Source organism: Toxorhynchites rutilus, chromosome 1 (genome assembly GCF_029784135.1).
Source record: "Toxorhynchites rutilus septentrionalis strain SRP chromosome 1, ASM2978413v1, whole genome shotgun sequence".
NCBI classification, from domain to species: Eukaryota; Metazoa; Arthropoda; class Insecta; order Diptera; family Culicidae; genus Toxorhynchites; species Toxorhynchites rutilus.
Genome location: NC_073744.1, coordinates 129,473,064 through 129,488,963, shown reverse-complemented (window position 1 = coordinate 129,488,963; position 15,900 = coordinate 129,473,064). Strand labels below are relative to the sequence as shown.

Below are 15,900 nucleotides of genomic sequence, written 5' to 3'. Positions count from 1 at the left end.
TAATCTCACATGTTATGAATATACAGTATATAATCTCACAAAGTCATACATCACTGCTTTTTCAAGTAAAAATAATTACGGCCAATATGATACCCATGTTCAAATTTAATACGACCGCAAAGGATTAAACGCCTTTTTTCAAATTTGTGATAATTCATCAATTCAATCCAAATAGTTCTTTTCAGTGATTTCAGTGTTAGTTTGATGCAGCCCAACTTCTTTTTTGTCTAATCTCTTGATTTGGAAGAATAATTCATTGAATGGAATGGAACATTTCACAAAATAAAAATCACTTGTTCAATTGCTTCCCCATGATTGCATTACACAATCTTCATCTCTGAGAATCTTGTATATCATAATACCTTCTCCGCGAGTAGGGCAGAGCCGATAATAATACCGAATAGGGGCACTACTACTGAAGATCTTCTATTGAAACAAAGGAACAAAGCGATAGAGAATACCATAATTGGAGAGAAAAGAAGGAAACAATTGGTTTGCTTCTAATTATCTGACGTGGCGTGTATTGTATGCGTTCTCTCAACGTCTGAAACAAAAGCACTATCGATTCACCCATAATTTACGAGCAAACCGCGAAACCACCCACGATACATCAAAAATTGCGGGTGAGGAGGAAACAGAACTTTTGTTCAATACTTTAATTTTGAACCACGAGAGTCAAATACACTCAACAATGAACAAAAAGATGCAATATCGATTTTTTAGAAACTCCGAGATAAGTGTAAAAATTTAAGAAACTAACTGTTGAAATAACGTTTAAATTACAGTTGCTAACTCGCATACATTTGTGCACAGCGCAAGGCATTTCCCTAACACGAATAACAAAAGCAAGCGTGACTCGTGACAAAAACACCACTGATGATACGGAGACAACTGAATCGAAAGATTTGAAGTCTCTATTATCAAATAAAAGAAGAAGAAGAAGAACTGATGGCATAATATACAGTGACTCAAACCCGTAATCGTACTCCATCATGCAGATCTCTTTTCCCTTCGTTTGAAAATCGAAAACAAGCTTTCGGAACATTCTATTTAGATAAAGTCATTGTGTCATATGAGAGTTAAAAGGTTTGCTATCTGTTTTGAGTATAATGGTTTTAATTTCTTTAAAAATGGCGAATGCTAATGTATGAAAATTTACACAAACTAATAATCGTACACTGGTTGTAATCTCAACTCGATTTCGAAGGCGTTGGCCTATTTCCGAATCCCATCATTAGTATGGTATCCCTAGTTCATTGAAATTATCTTTAGCTGTCTTTGGCCTTGTCTACGAGTTTTTTTGACGTAGGACTACGTCTAACCGGAAGATATAGGGTGTGGAATGAAAATCTAGGCACTGAACAAGTAGGAAAAGTGCAAGATTTGGAACGCTTATAACTCGAGCATTCCTCAATAGATCGCAAAGGTTTTTGCATCAATTGATAGGAAATATATCTACGCATCTATCATATAACATCTATAATAACATTTCATTTTTCTTGAGATAAATAATTGAATAATTGTGAAATAACAAGCATTGTACAACATACACACACTCTTTACAGATGCACGGGCCAAAGGTTGTGCAGTCCACTGATCATTCAACAAGAGCCAAAGGTTGTACCGCTCATGACAATTCTACACGAACTGATGATTGCGCCGGCTAGTGACCATTCTATCCTGGATTCCTCGAGTCGAGAAAGACGCACCACGCTAGATATGGGGTACAGACTAGGGAGCGTTGCTGATTAATGGTCAGCTGCATCCCAATAGGAAGTAGCCCGTGTCGGGCACACGCATAGAGCATCGAAGACTGCAACATACCAATTATGAGAACACTTGTAATACTAACCTCGAGCCAACCGCGAGTAATCGGTTACATATTACTAACATAGTTGTAAGACAAAAATTGTCAAAATATTGGACTCCCGGCCCCGTCAGGCTAACGCCACATGTGCCTTAATAAAAAATATATTTTGGGAAAAAAAAAGCATTGTCCAAATGCACTATGTGCCCATTTTCGATTGGTCCATTTTGTGCTCCTCAAATCGTACCGACCAAAACGGGCAACTAGAGCAGCAGCGAAATAGAACGAAGCGCGATTGGAAAGAAAAAAGAAAAAAAATGAACGAAACATTGGTCGCAGTCTCACACATGCGTAATTCTCGAGCCAGCCAGTCAGCTTAAAAATCCCCGCTCCGTTGCCGTAACGATCATTCTTTGTGTGGACACCGACTGGACAACATCGTTGCTGGACGAGCTGGACGGCGAGGGATCGAGTGCCTTTTTCAAGGCAAGAGGGTGGAGGTGGTAGCGCTGGAGTAGAGTAGAGTAGAGTTTTCAAAGGGCCTTTCTCAAGGCTAGAGACGAATGAACTGAAAAAGTTTAAAGTCTCTATAATACAATACCTTCCTACCTTCCGTAACGATCATTATCATCCAAACCGTACACCACATCGTTTCGCATCACATCACATCAACAAACCAACACAACATGCCATGTCTGGACATGGCAAAGGAGGAAAAGTGAAGGGAAAGGCAAAATCCCGCTCGAACAGTGTTGGTCTCCAGTTTCCCGTATGTGTATCCGCCAATTGCTCCGCAAGGGTAGCTAGGCCGAGCGCGTTAGTACCAGTGCACCAGTCCACCTAGCCGGCGTTATATAGTTTCGGCCGCCGAAGTGATCGAGTTGGCTGGCAAAGCTGCTCGCGACGATAAGAAAACCCGCATTAGGAACAGACAACATTCGGTTCGGTGGACATCAAGAAAACAACAGGCAGTTGCAGCGAGTGGCGAGTGGCAAACGCAATCGCATAACGACAGCAGGTAGCGGAAGAAAAAAGTTTGTTCTTTATGCAAACTGCTTTGGTGGCAACTCCAGAACAAGGCGGCATCGAGGGCGTTCGAAATGGTTTTTTATTCAAAACCACGAGTACTAAGTTTTCTAAATTGGAACCATTCCATAAAACACGGCGATTATCAGGGCCATTAAACCTTTCAAAAAAGAGTTTACGAAATACAGTTCAATGCATTCTAAAATATTATCCAAAATAATAATTAGACACAAATTGATTTTTTCATAATTTGTTTGCCAGAATATGATGAGTTTGAGAATTTGGCAGTTGTGCTGAGCTTATTGATGGTTGGAGACTTTCTCGATTATTCAATTTTCACCAATTCTTAAATTGCTTCTAGATTGAAACTACATTAATTTACATTTAGTTCGACATTTAGCTAATTGGACGGACCTGTAATGCGACATATTTAGTTGGACATTTTTGTAAACACGGAGTTCGGGGTCCAAGTTATGACCCAACATGTCGCAAGCTGGATGGGAAGAAATTTTCCAACTGTGAATCCTGTGGCGAGTGACAAACGCAATCGCTAAACAGGAAGGTTTAGCCGAACAAGATGGGTATATCGAGTGATAACAAAACAATAAACTCTTTAGATTAAAGATGATTTTGTGGTCCTGAAAAGGACTCTTTTTAGTGTTTGCTTCCGAATCAGCAGTCGGAAAACGCTCTTTATTTGGAGCTGGTATACTTCTTCACCGCTTTGGTACCTTCGGAAACCGCATGCAAGTTCACCGGGCAGCAACAGACTGATTGTGATCTGAATTTCCCACGCCGTAATGGTTGACCGCTTATTGTAGTGGGTCAGACCCGGGGCTTCCGCTACGATACGCTCAAAGATGCATTGACGAAGCTCAAGACGCTCATCGCCTTCGATGAGAAACCGGTGTCGGAATGATCCTGATTCAGCACCTTATAATGTAGATAGCATATGATTCATTCTCCTCCCTATTGTCGGTTTCCGAGATATTCTTCTGCGCCGTGCCGAACTTTTTGGCGGCTTTTCCATTATTCCACTAGTCTTCGGTACATTCGTGTTTGCTAGAAACAACTGCATGTGAATCCAACGAGCGAACAAATCGTAATGAATGTATTTTTTGCCATCGCTGCCTTTTAACGCACATCACATCGCATCAACGGATTGGTGCCGGAGCACCAGTATACCTAATAGCGGTTATAGAATTTCGGCCGCCGGAGTGCTCGAGTTGGCTTGCAAAGCTGCTCACGACAATAAGAAAACCCGCCTACAGAACAGAGCACATTCGGTTCGGTGGCAACAACTAGTTTCAGCGAGTGGCAAACGCAATCGCAGCAGGTAGAAGAAGGAAAAAGTTTGTTTATACAGACTGCTTTGGTGGCAAAACCAGCCACCGTAAAACACGGCGCTTTTCAGGGCCATTAACCCTTTCAAAGAAGAGTTATTAAAAGTTTTTCACAATACATTTCACAATGCATTCTAAAGTGACATAATATGACATATAATATAAACCGATTTATTTTGTTTATGCTTGTTCTTGAGCTTATTGGTGGCTGAGGTCTTTTAAATTGATCATTCAGTTTTCACAAACCCATACATGGTTTCCGAATTAAAAGTGGCTTCAAATTACAACACATTGTATGCAGGATGGCATTAACGAAATTTCTCGGTAGCAAGGACTGCTTTCTTTGGTTGATAACTGATGTTGAAAATTGACGGACGTTACATCTGCATTGTATAGAAAAATAACTAAGGAGCAACATGATGAGCTATGTATTTCCTGCTGCTCTGTTCTTATTTTAAAGGACTTTAATCCGAAGGTCATCCGTCCCTGTATTTACTGTTGGTTTTTCAGAACGCTTATAGCTCGTTTATTTCTCGACAGATCGTAGAGTTCGTCTCCAAAACCTCAGTTCTGTTTCATTTTTATTTATTTTGTTTGCGGAGACTACAAATCTTACAATTCATTCGTCTCCGAAACCACAGTTTAAGGTACGATAATATGCTCAATAGTGAAATATATGATAGTGAATGAGCTGATGACCACCAATGTATTCTCTATCACAGCCATCATTTTGATTGTACGATATGTGCATACACCGAAAGATGCCCGGCGTTGAACATTTAATAAGTACAAAGCCTTCAGAAAAAAAATCAAGAATCAAGTTTGTAAAAAAAAAACGCAAAAACACAACACCAAAGGTTCTTTTCAGAACCCCCAACATGTTCATAAAGAGAAAACAGTAAACTAATCCATTTTTCAAGTAGATAGGTAGGTATTCACGTAGGAGAAGAAAGTAAAACAATATATTTAAAATATATATTTAACAAAAGCTGTCCCCTTTGTATAGTCCTACGTCACTCCTGTTATGTCCCCGACATTACCCACCCGTCTTTTGTGTATTCGGGAGGAATATTCATCAATTTTTTCATCAAGTGGTTTTCAAAATAGTTATTTTTGAAAATTTAAATTACAGATTTTCATATACAGACATTCATATACAGATAACTTCCTTAGTTTTTTACTGAGATTGATGTCGGAAGCTTGTGGAGGAATATCAACTTTTGAGTAATTGGAATGTAACCATGTGCGAACCTTATATGTCTTGAGCTCTGGGTCGTTGTCTTGGCAAAACTTGAATCCTCGATTCCATCACATTTTGTTGATACTTTGCTTCACGTTTCCTTCAGGGTGTTCAAGTAAACATTTCGATCCATTATACTATCGGTAAAAATCAAATTGAGCAAACAAACAGTTGGTAATGTGCCTAGGAAGGGCAACTTGAATGCCCGAGCACAGAGAGACAAACCGCTTCTCAGCAAAAAAAACAGTAACTCCAATTTGATTATTCCAAACAGCATGAAACACATCAATGACTCACAGGTAGGGGGCTGTCCACATACCACGTGGACAGAAAAAGCACGATTTTAGACACCCTCCTCCCCCTCCGTGGACAAGCGTGGACATTTCCTATACCCCTCTCCTGTTGTCCACGTGAACATTTGTCGATTTTTTGACGTAGGACTACGTCTTTCATTTCTATACCGGGGTGTAAAATCAAAGTTTCGAAAACGAAAGCGTTACGCCGGAGACCGAGATTTTGACACTTCATTCGAAAGATAAAATGTCAACGCGTTCTATACTTGTTACTTTTTGATCCAAAAATTTGTTTCAATAGTCTTAAAATTGCTTTCAAAACAGGCTATTGAAATCACCAATCGGTATATAAGCGAGCGCCGCTCGGAAATCCACTCAGTTCTAATTGAACAGCGATTGGAGCATGTTGTCGCTGTTGTGGTGAAGCACTTCGTTTATCATGAAAGCGCGGATGAACGGTTTCACCAAGAGCCTGTTTGTGCACCTTAGACCAGAAGGGAATCCATCAGGAGGAGAGTGATGCCACAAACGGTTCCCCGGGAAGATCTCGAAGGAGCCGCTACACACACACACATATACACGCGCGGAATTCTTTCCGTTTGGATGCCATTCAGCATCGAGAAAGATCCCGAAAATTATCTGCTAGTTCCTCTGGGAATTTAAAAATACATTCATGTGAAAGAGTTTATTTGAATGTTTTCTATCCATGTAACACTGTGACCAAATATGTTTCAATCAAGTGCTATTAACAGATGGTTATCGAGTTAGCATAAACCACTGGTGGGCTTCCAGTATCGAGGAAAATGTGGAAATATCTAATCGTTGCTGGAAAATAATCTGTCAGTTCCCCTTGGAATTGAAAATTTCATTCAAGCGAAAGAGTTTATTTTAATGTTTTCTATCCATAAAATATCCATATAATACATTTGGGTTTGTGATTTGTCAATCAAGTGCAGTTAGCAGGAAAGCTTCTGAAGATTATTCTTCAGAACAAGGTTTTTCGTATCCTATATTGGATGCATAAAACCTTGTGCCTCCAACGTAATGCTCTCGTTTCCGAAGTCCCCCAAATATTCATTTATTCATTCATTCAGAATGGATTTGGATTCAACTTCAAACAAATGATCTCTAAATCAACGATAGGCCTACGTCACCCTTGCGGTTATACCATAGATATAACCCACTTCATGTTTTTTTGAATAAAAATCGGGATGCTATACTATGTTTAAACATTGATATAAAAGTTTATGAATAGTTTATTGATAATAGCGGTTTGTACTCAATTCTTTGATTTGTTTCCCAACATTATCCGTGAAGTTATTTGTACAACTCCTTAGTTTCATCCAAATTCCATTTACACCCAGGTTTTTTACGCGGGGGATACGTACCTCGTAAAAAAACCGCGTTAATTGGAAAATCCGCGTAAAAAAACGCTTAAATAAAACCTGGGTGTAAGTTATTACTACTTTATATTACGTTATTTTTACATTATATCATTATATTATCGTCACTTGTGAATCTTATCTCGGAGATTTTGTAACATAAACTGACGTAAACTGGCTGAGCTGCTCAAGTTTTGGAGAGAATCACACAATGAAACAAGGCCTCAGTGGCATAAAAAAATCGATATCATCACGCTGTTCAAAACATTAAAATGTTGTGTGGTGTTATGTAGTTTTGATTTGATCAACACCTATATTGCTTAAACTAATAGACGTTAGGGGCCGTGCATTAATTACGTAAGAGGTTTTTTCGTTTTATTCAACACCCTCTCCACCCCAAATAAGATTTTGTACGATTTTCAAAAACACCCCCTCCCCCCTCAAAAAAATCTTACTAAGATTTTCGAAAAAAAATTAAATTTTATTTAAAAAAAAGCAGTTTGTAAAACAACACAGTCGTTAACAAAACTATAGCACAGAGTGATAAGTGTACAAAGTCAGTGTATACATATCGAAAAAAAACGGAATGAATTGTCCGTTGTAAATTCATTCGTGATCCACTCACGGACAGAACGAATTTCAGCATTCATGTTGTTATCATATGTTGGGATATACTCAGAAACTCCTGAAGCATCCACGTTATCAGCGTCGATCCATTCTACGTCTCCTGAACCCGTTTCCTTGTCAAGTAGAACACATAGAAGTTCTTTGCCTCTTCTGGCTGAAACGCGAGATGGTTTAATCTTGGTATTGGCACTGCGTCGTATAGAATGTATAAATCTGGAATGACCATCCACGGCTTTTTTCGAAGCAAAGTATAGACCACATTCTGAGCATATGCGGCCATGAATATCTTTGGCAACCGATGGACAATACATGTCGTAAGGCATTTTACCTACGCCTTGCGGGATTGGGATGAAAATTTGCAACGAAAGACGTTGGAATAATGGTGAAAACTGATCATTGTTCTTGACATCAGATGGCTCTGGAACAAGTAGTCCGGCTGTTGTTTGCCTGATCGGGCAAGGGGGAGGCAGGAACCTGTCCGGCAAAATACTGAATAGGTTACTGCACATTTCCTTGCAGCAGGAAGGGTTCCTACACTTCACATATTGTAAGACATATTGTGACTCACGTACATGAATACCGTACCACAAGGAATCAGGAAGCTGTGGAAGTTTTTGCTCATTTCCGGGTGGCTTAAATTTTGCTACAACTCCATGTCCATCGATTACTAAATCGCTCCAAATCTTTGCAAGTACCTCTCCTGCCGCTGTGAAATTTTTGAGTTCAAGATCTGGATCAATTTTCTTTCCTTGTCCAACCAGATGCGTTCCATATGTTTCAGACGGTAGTATCACACCAGCCAGCTGTGCGCTTAATGGAGCCATTCGACGTTCAACCCTGTTAAAAAGCCTGGTACATTAGTCATGACGAAAACGGCGTCCAGATCATAATCAAGGAAATGCTCTATAGTAAATGCAATAACTTTGGGGTACCTACAAAGTATTCATATATTAAATTTGATCTTGTTTCATGCAATGTCACTTTAAGTGAATCCTCTAGGTAATACCTAGGGTTTTCGTCAGGCCCACCGTCTACAGAAAAAAATCAATATTGGTTTCATTTGTCCATCAGCAGTTTTGACTACAGGCTCGAAGCTGCTTAAACTCAATAATATCTCGAGGTCATTTGCGTGTGTATTTGCGTTTGATGGTGAGTGTTTAAGGCTTCGAATGCCTATATATGTTGGCCCTGAATAGGATACCGCATCCGGTGATCCAAGCTCTCGTTCCTTGATTCCCATTGCACTATAAACCGAAGGCGTAAGCTTGTGCTTGGGTGCAACCACCCAATCATGACCGGGAAGAGTTACGCGATACTCTAAATGCATCATCATAGGGCTTTGTTTATTTGCAGCCGTCAGTCCTATTGGTACCTTAGCCTTATCATCTTGGCTAATGAACACGACCTGTTCTGGACCCAAGAACGATGCTAAAGCCTCAACATTCCTGATTGATGCTGTGCAAAAAACTGCGTCGACATGTTTTTTGTGTTCATCTGTTTGTGCTTTGCACAGCTTGACCTGTAAGAAGTAAAATGTTGAAAAGTGAATTAACCTCTGCTAATTCACTATAAGGTTAAAAATTACCGGGGCTGTAACCACGTGCCTCTTGCCTTCGATTGTTGTACAGTTTCTTGGGAGCAATCGTAAATAGAGGCCAGTTCTTGAAATCTCAAAACCTTGCTCAATGACCGCCGCATGTAGATCATCCAACGTTCTGTAAGTTCTTATCATTTCCGTTCTCCGTCTTTCGTCCGCGGCACTTTTCAGCAAAACCAAATCCACTATTGTCTCAAGCAGTTTATCCTCTTGCTCGAAACTTGGTCTTCCAGGTTCGTTTTTTACTGCCAGGATGTGGGCATTTTCAGGATTCAAAGCTGTTAACTTTTTAATTGCATCCGTCCTTTTCGTTCTGAAATTCTATTGGTATTCAGCGTTCTTTTTGGTCTGCTTGAGAAGTTGTTCCTTCACCTTTATATCCGCTGATCATCATCACTCAACCCAGCATCTCTGGCAGTTACCAGTGCATCTTTTTGGGCTCGCAGTGTTGAAAGTTCTGCAGAAATGCGGTCTTGGGAGGGAGTGCTATGATGCTTCTTTTCGGGATCGGATCGTTTTGTTGAGGACGTACCGGCACCTGTATCATGAGACAAATTAGTCACTTCGGTCGATGTAGAAACTTGTGGTTCTGGATCTTTGTGTTTTGTTTGAGTTTGCGTAGCGGCCTGTCAAAGAATTGTTGGCAATGCAATTTTTTGCTGAAAATATCATTTAATTTTTTACCTTGCTAAAAACATGCTGTATCCACTGCGTTTTCGGAGCTGGAGTGCTTCACAATCGTTGATTTTCCGATTAACAACAATTTGCAAGTCTTCAAACGTCTTGGATTCAGATTTGCATTCATACCAAACCGCGTTTGCTCTACGCTGAGCTTCAGGACCAGATTTTTCCGGATAGGCATCTTGCTTTGACATTCTTTTTCACTTCAAATCACATTACGGAACATAATATTGACGAGGAAACCGAACAAAACCGAAAGAGCCAAACAAACACAACACAACCAAAACAAGTTTAGACGTTCATCAAAGTTAGTGTAGGAAAAAAGGTATGCTTTGTTCATGCGACACGCTAAGGTGAGTCAATTGAAAATTAACAAATATTAACGAGAAAAAAAATTTCTCTTCAATTTTTTCACCCCCCGTCCCCCTCAAATAAGATTTTTCAAAACTCTACCTCCCCCCCCCCCCCCCCCGTTTTTCTTTACGTAATTATTGTACGGCCCCTTAGTCAGTGCCTAAAATAATAAAATCTTTCGTCATCCTTCACGCAACTTTAAAATTCCATCATCGCAGAACTTCTTTGTTTTTTTTTGTCAAAAGACTGCGCAACGTGTTTTTTATGATTGTCCTTTAAATTTTTTTTCCACCGGCCTGAACAAATGGTAATCTAAGGACGCAATACAGTAGAACCCCGATTATCCGCGGAATAGTCTGGCTAGCTCCCCACGTATAACGAAAATCGCGGATAACGCAATAAAGGGCTAAACATGAAGTGTAAACATGGAAAAAATATATGTTAGCATGAAAACTTTGTTTTATCAATACAGAAATCATAATAATGTGAATAATGTGAATAATGTGATAATGTGAAAGCCATGACCTAAACAAAAGTGCATGAGTCTTTCACTCGCTGACGAATTTCGGGAAGGCCGGATAATCGCGGTTCCACTGTATTTGAAACAAAGAATGACTTTCTCCTGGTGTAGACAGACTTTGAGGATAGCTAACGTAGGTCATTTGGCTGGCTCCAAGATTTTTTTCACTCAACATTATTGTGAATGCTTCGTTTTTGCATCACCAGCCACGATCGAAAATACTAAATACGATCCATTAAATGTTTTCTGCTAAAATATTTTCATTTCATTTCACTAGGACTGGGCGATTCCGGATCGATTTACGATTTTCGATTCTGATTTCCGATTTTTTGAATCGATCTTTTGTACTCCAGAAAATCGAAAAAATCGATTTTTTTTTGCTTCCAATTTTTTCGATCTTTGAAAAACTTTTTGTAGATTTTATTTTCAGTATACATCGATTTTAATTTACTTTCAACCGTCGTTGAGTACAGACCGGTTTCACCAGCGCTCCAGTATATTTTTAAGTAACTTTTTTCTTTATTAGTAAACAATCTTACTTTTTTACGACGTGACCCGCACGCTCCACTTTATTTATTTACATTTTTTTTATCGACGCGAGTGTAATGAAGTGCGGAATAGTGAATTGTGCGCTCAGCGACAATCGCTTTTTGTGGCGTTGCTATGGAACCTGCAACCGCAAATTTCACGCCGCCTGTGTGGGAGCGCAACGAAATCATGAAGAAATTTTGCGATCCTTCATGCTCCTTCATGATCCTTCACTATGTCAGGACTGCCAAGAAGAATTCATAACTAACCCTCGCATGAAGTCGCTTGTGAAGCCACTAAAATCAATCAACGAAAACATTGGCATGACACTCGGAGCCAATCATAAATTACTAAACAACTTCAAATCGCTCAGTGCAACACACGATGAAACCCTCTCGAACATAGAAGAAATGCTGCAAGATATAAAAAAGAGCGTCTCGCAAGTCTTCAGCAGCACAAAAACCAGCACTACGGAAATCAAAAATGCCATAACATCGCTATTAGAAATAGCCCCAACGGACAACAGCGCAGCAGTAGAATCAGCAGCGAAATTAGCGGCATCAGTCGCAGTTGCAGAAATGGAAATAAAACATTCAACAACAACAAACTCCATCGACCTTCTGCCCCAATTATTCGAGTCCCTAAAAACTGACTTGACAGACTCGCACATCACACTGGCGTGCGAAGTAAAAACACAAATGGAAGAAATGGCAAGTGCTCTGTCTTCCTCTAGTGTCTCCCACACTATCAAGCCAACTGTAAGCTAAGAAGAGGAACTATCTGAAAGCCGCGCATCCATCAAAACAGTTCATACGAAGGAAGACCACACTTCTCCAGGATGACGCCGCTTTGACCATAAATGGCATTGGAAACCGGACTGGTCGGATTTCGATGCCAAACAATGAAGTGAGGACGTATCTGTCCTTTCTCCACGACCAAACAACGGCTGTTTGTATTCGTGGAATTACAAGAACTAGTGCATCAGTAATGCTCGCAGCTGAAGTTCTACCAACAGACACAAACCTTTTACGTGAAATTTTCCTGGAAGTACACGAAGAGCTGGGAGTTTCACGCATTGACGCCTTGGCAGACCACACATCACACCGAGCATTCCTGTCCAGTGAACACACGCAACGGCTACAACATGCTAGGGAAGCATCTACAAAGTTCTACAGTCCGCTAAACTTTCAACGACGTTGACGCGCCCCTTAGAGGGAAATAGTAGTCGAAAAAATCAAAACAGTAAAATAAGTAGAATTAGTCTTTCAAAAACTTCTCCGCCTTCTCAACAGAATGCGACTGAAATTTTGATATACTGTCAAAACTTCAATCGCATGAAAAGCCCAGCAAAAATGAAGGAAATTCATCAAAATCTTTTACCCGCTTCTTTCAATGTAATTCTTGCAACTGAAACTAGCTGGGACGAAAGCGTAAGAAGCGAAGAAGTTTTTGGAAATAATTTTAACGTATTCCGGCACGACCGCAACTTATCGTTATCTCAGAAGAAGTCTGGAGGAGGGGTCCTCATTGCCATTAATGCAAATTTCACTTCTGAGGAACTTATAACCGAAAAACATAAAGAATTTGAGCATGTATGGGCAAAATTATCTATAGCTGGCGAAGTACACATATTTGCTTCTGTGTATTTCCCACCCGAACATGCAAATAAAAAGTCGTATGAATTATTTTTTCAGACGGCAAATCGAATTGCAGAAACACTAGAACCAGAAGTGAAATTGCATATCTATGGCGACTTCAATCAAAATAAAGTAAACTTCATTCCCGATAATGATAATGAATGCATTCTACTCCCAGTCGTCGGGGAAAATGAAACCCTACAATATATATTTGACGAAATTGCACATCTCGGTCTTAACCAAATAAATCATGTAAAAAATTTCCAAAAATATTATCTAGACCTATTATTCACTAACATCACCGACGACTTTTGTGTGAATGAGTCCATGACTCCTCTTTGGAAAAATGAAAAATTTCAAACAGCAATTGAATACTCAATCTTTATACATAATAGACAATTGCCCATCGACTGGGAGTATGAAGAAGTACCGGAATATAACAAGACGAACTTTGAAGCAATCAAATGTAGCCTACAAGCCATAGAATGGCAAACTTTATTAAACAGCGAACGAGATGTCAACTTAACTGTACATATTCTTCACGAAATTCTGAATAACATAATATCAGAATTTGTGCCGAAGAAAAGAAGACGAAAAAATTCAACCAGCAAATATCCTATTTGGTTTAACGTTCAAATAAGAAATCTAAATAATAAAAAACAAAAAGCACATAAAAAATACAAAATAGACAAAAGTCATCAAAATTTGCTTGAATATCAAAATATTTCCCAAGAATTAAATTTTGCAATTAAAAGTGCACACGAAGAGTACAATAGAAAGGTCGAAACTGAAGTCAAATCATGCCCGAAGAAATTCTTTAATTACGTAAAGTCTAAGCTAAAAATCAATAACTTCCCATCGCAGATGCATCTCGATGAGGATGTGAGGAATTCTTCGAACGAAATTTGTAATCTCTTTGCAAATTTCTTTCAGGAAGTATATACCACATTTTCCGAAGAAAATCGCGATCGGAACTACTTTTCATTTTTACCGGATTATCCAAATGACATATCGGTGAACTATCTTTCACAACAGGAAATATGCCATGCACTAAAAAAATTAGACGGAACAAAAGGACCAGGACCTGACGGAATAGCACCTATATTCCTAAAGAACCTGGCTGAGGAACTCACCCTTCCCTTACATTGCATTTTCAATATGTCACTACAAACTGGAATATTCCCAGAAAAATGGAAACAATCTTTTTTGGTACCTATCTTTAAATCAGGCGCTAAATCTGACGTACGTAATTATCGTGGAATTGCCATTATCTCTTGCATTCCTAAACTATTCGAAGCAATAGTCAACGAAAAAGTCTTCCAACAAGTAAAGAATAGAATTACGTGTATGCAACATGGCTTCTTCAAAGGCCGTTCAACTGCAACTAATCTGTTGGCTTTTGTAACTTTTATTTTGAATGCAATGGAAAATGGCAAACACGTAGAAACTCTTTACACTGACTTCAGTAAAGCATTTGACCGCATCGACATTCCATTACTACTCTTCAAATTGCAGAAAATAGGAATGGAACAAAGACTCTTAAACTGGCTCAATTCTTATCTAACAAACCGTGAACAAGCGTATCAATGTGTATGCCGACGACATGAAGCTTTTCGCGGAAATTGGAAATGAAAACGACATCGAAGCATTTCGAAACGAAATACATGTATTCCATACTTGGTGTGATAAAAATCTACTAACACTGAATGTGAAAAAGTGCAACTCTATAACATTTAGCAGAAAAAAACATGTACCAAATATTGTAATATGTCTTGGAAATCAAAATGTAGAAAAATGTGAAATAGTTAGAGATCTAGGCGTCGTCCTGGACTGTAAACTCACATTCATAGAACACTACAACTCTGTAATAAATAAGGCGAATAGTGTGTTAAGTTTTGTCAAACGCTTCTCACATAACTTCCAGGACCCATACACAATAAAGCTTTTATATATTACATATGTAAGGCCTATTCTGGAATACTGTAACATCGTTTGGAACCCGTATATGGTCGTACATGAAGAACGCATTGAGTCAGTCCAGAAACAGTTTCTTCTATTTGCACTTCGTAAACTCAACTGGACCTCATTTCCACTTCCTTCATATGAAGCACGTTGCATGCTCATAAACATCCAAAAACTAAAAGAACGCCGTGAATTTGCAATGCTTTCTTTTGTTAATGACCTAATTTCGCAACGAGTACATTCAGCTGAATTACTAGAAAAACTAAATTTCTATGTACCTGGGCGTCAACTAAGAACGCGAAATTTGTTTCTAACCAAAACATCCAGAACAAATTATGCAAATAACGCCCCTATCAATCGCATGATGCGTATATACAATCAGCACTGCGAAATAATTGACACAACAATGAATAAAAAACAGCTAAAAAGAAACATTTACCGCAAAAATAATATTTAACCTAAGAAAACATTGTAACATTAGTGTATAAGTGTGTAGTCTACATTTGTTTGACGAAATGAATAAATAAATAAAAAAATAATAAATAAATAAATATCACCGAAGACCACCTAACAACATTTCGATCGCTTCCTCTACGATTTAATTTCGTACAAATGCTGATAGAGACAGAACTAGTGGCAGCTATTTGGCTCAACCAGTGGTTCATAGAATAACTGAACTAGATGTTGACATCAATTCCATGTGAAGGGTTGATTTTTAGAACTTGTACCAAAATCAAGAATCGGCTTCGACTGCATGACAGACGTATGGCACGTTTGGCTTTTATGGGATCGATGTTAGCCGAGTTCTGGGCAGATACCAGTTGTTGAATTTCTTATAATGCTCCTCAATAAATTTATTTGATGAAACGACTCCCTGACGTCACAAGATGAATATCCCTGAAA

The 15,900-nt window shown here is 39.0% G+C and overlaps 1 protein-coding gene across 2 annotated transcripts in view; it reads left to right on the top strand.

Moving 5' to 3' along the window:
* Positions 1 to 15,900, top strand: part of LOC129764150 (gamma-aminobutyric acid receptor subunit alpha-6) — a 71,335-nt gene that overhangs the window by 1,128 nt on the left and 54,307 nt on the right. The window lies entirely within an intron of this gene.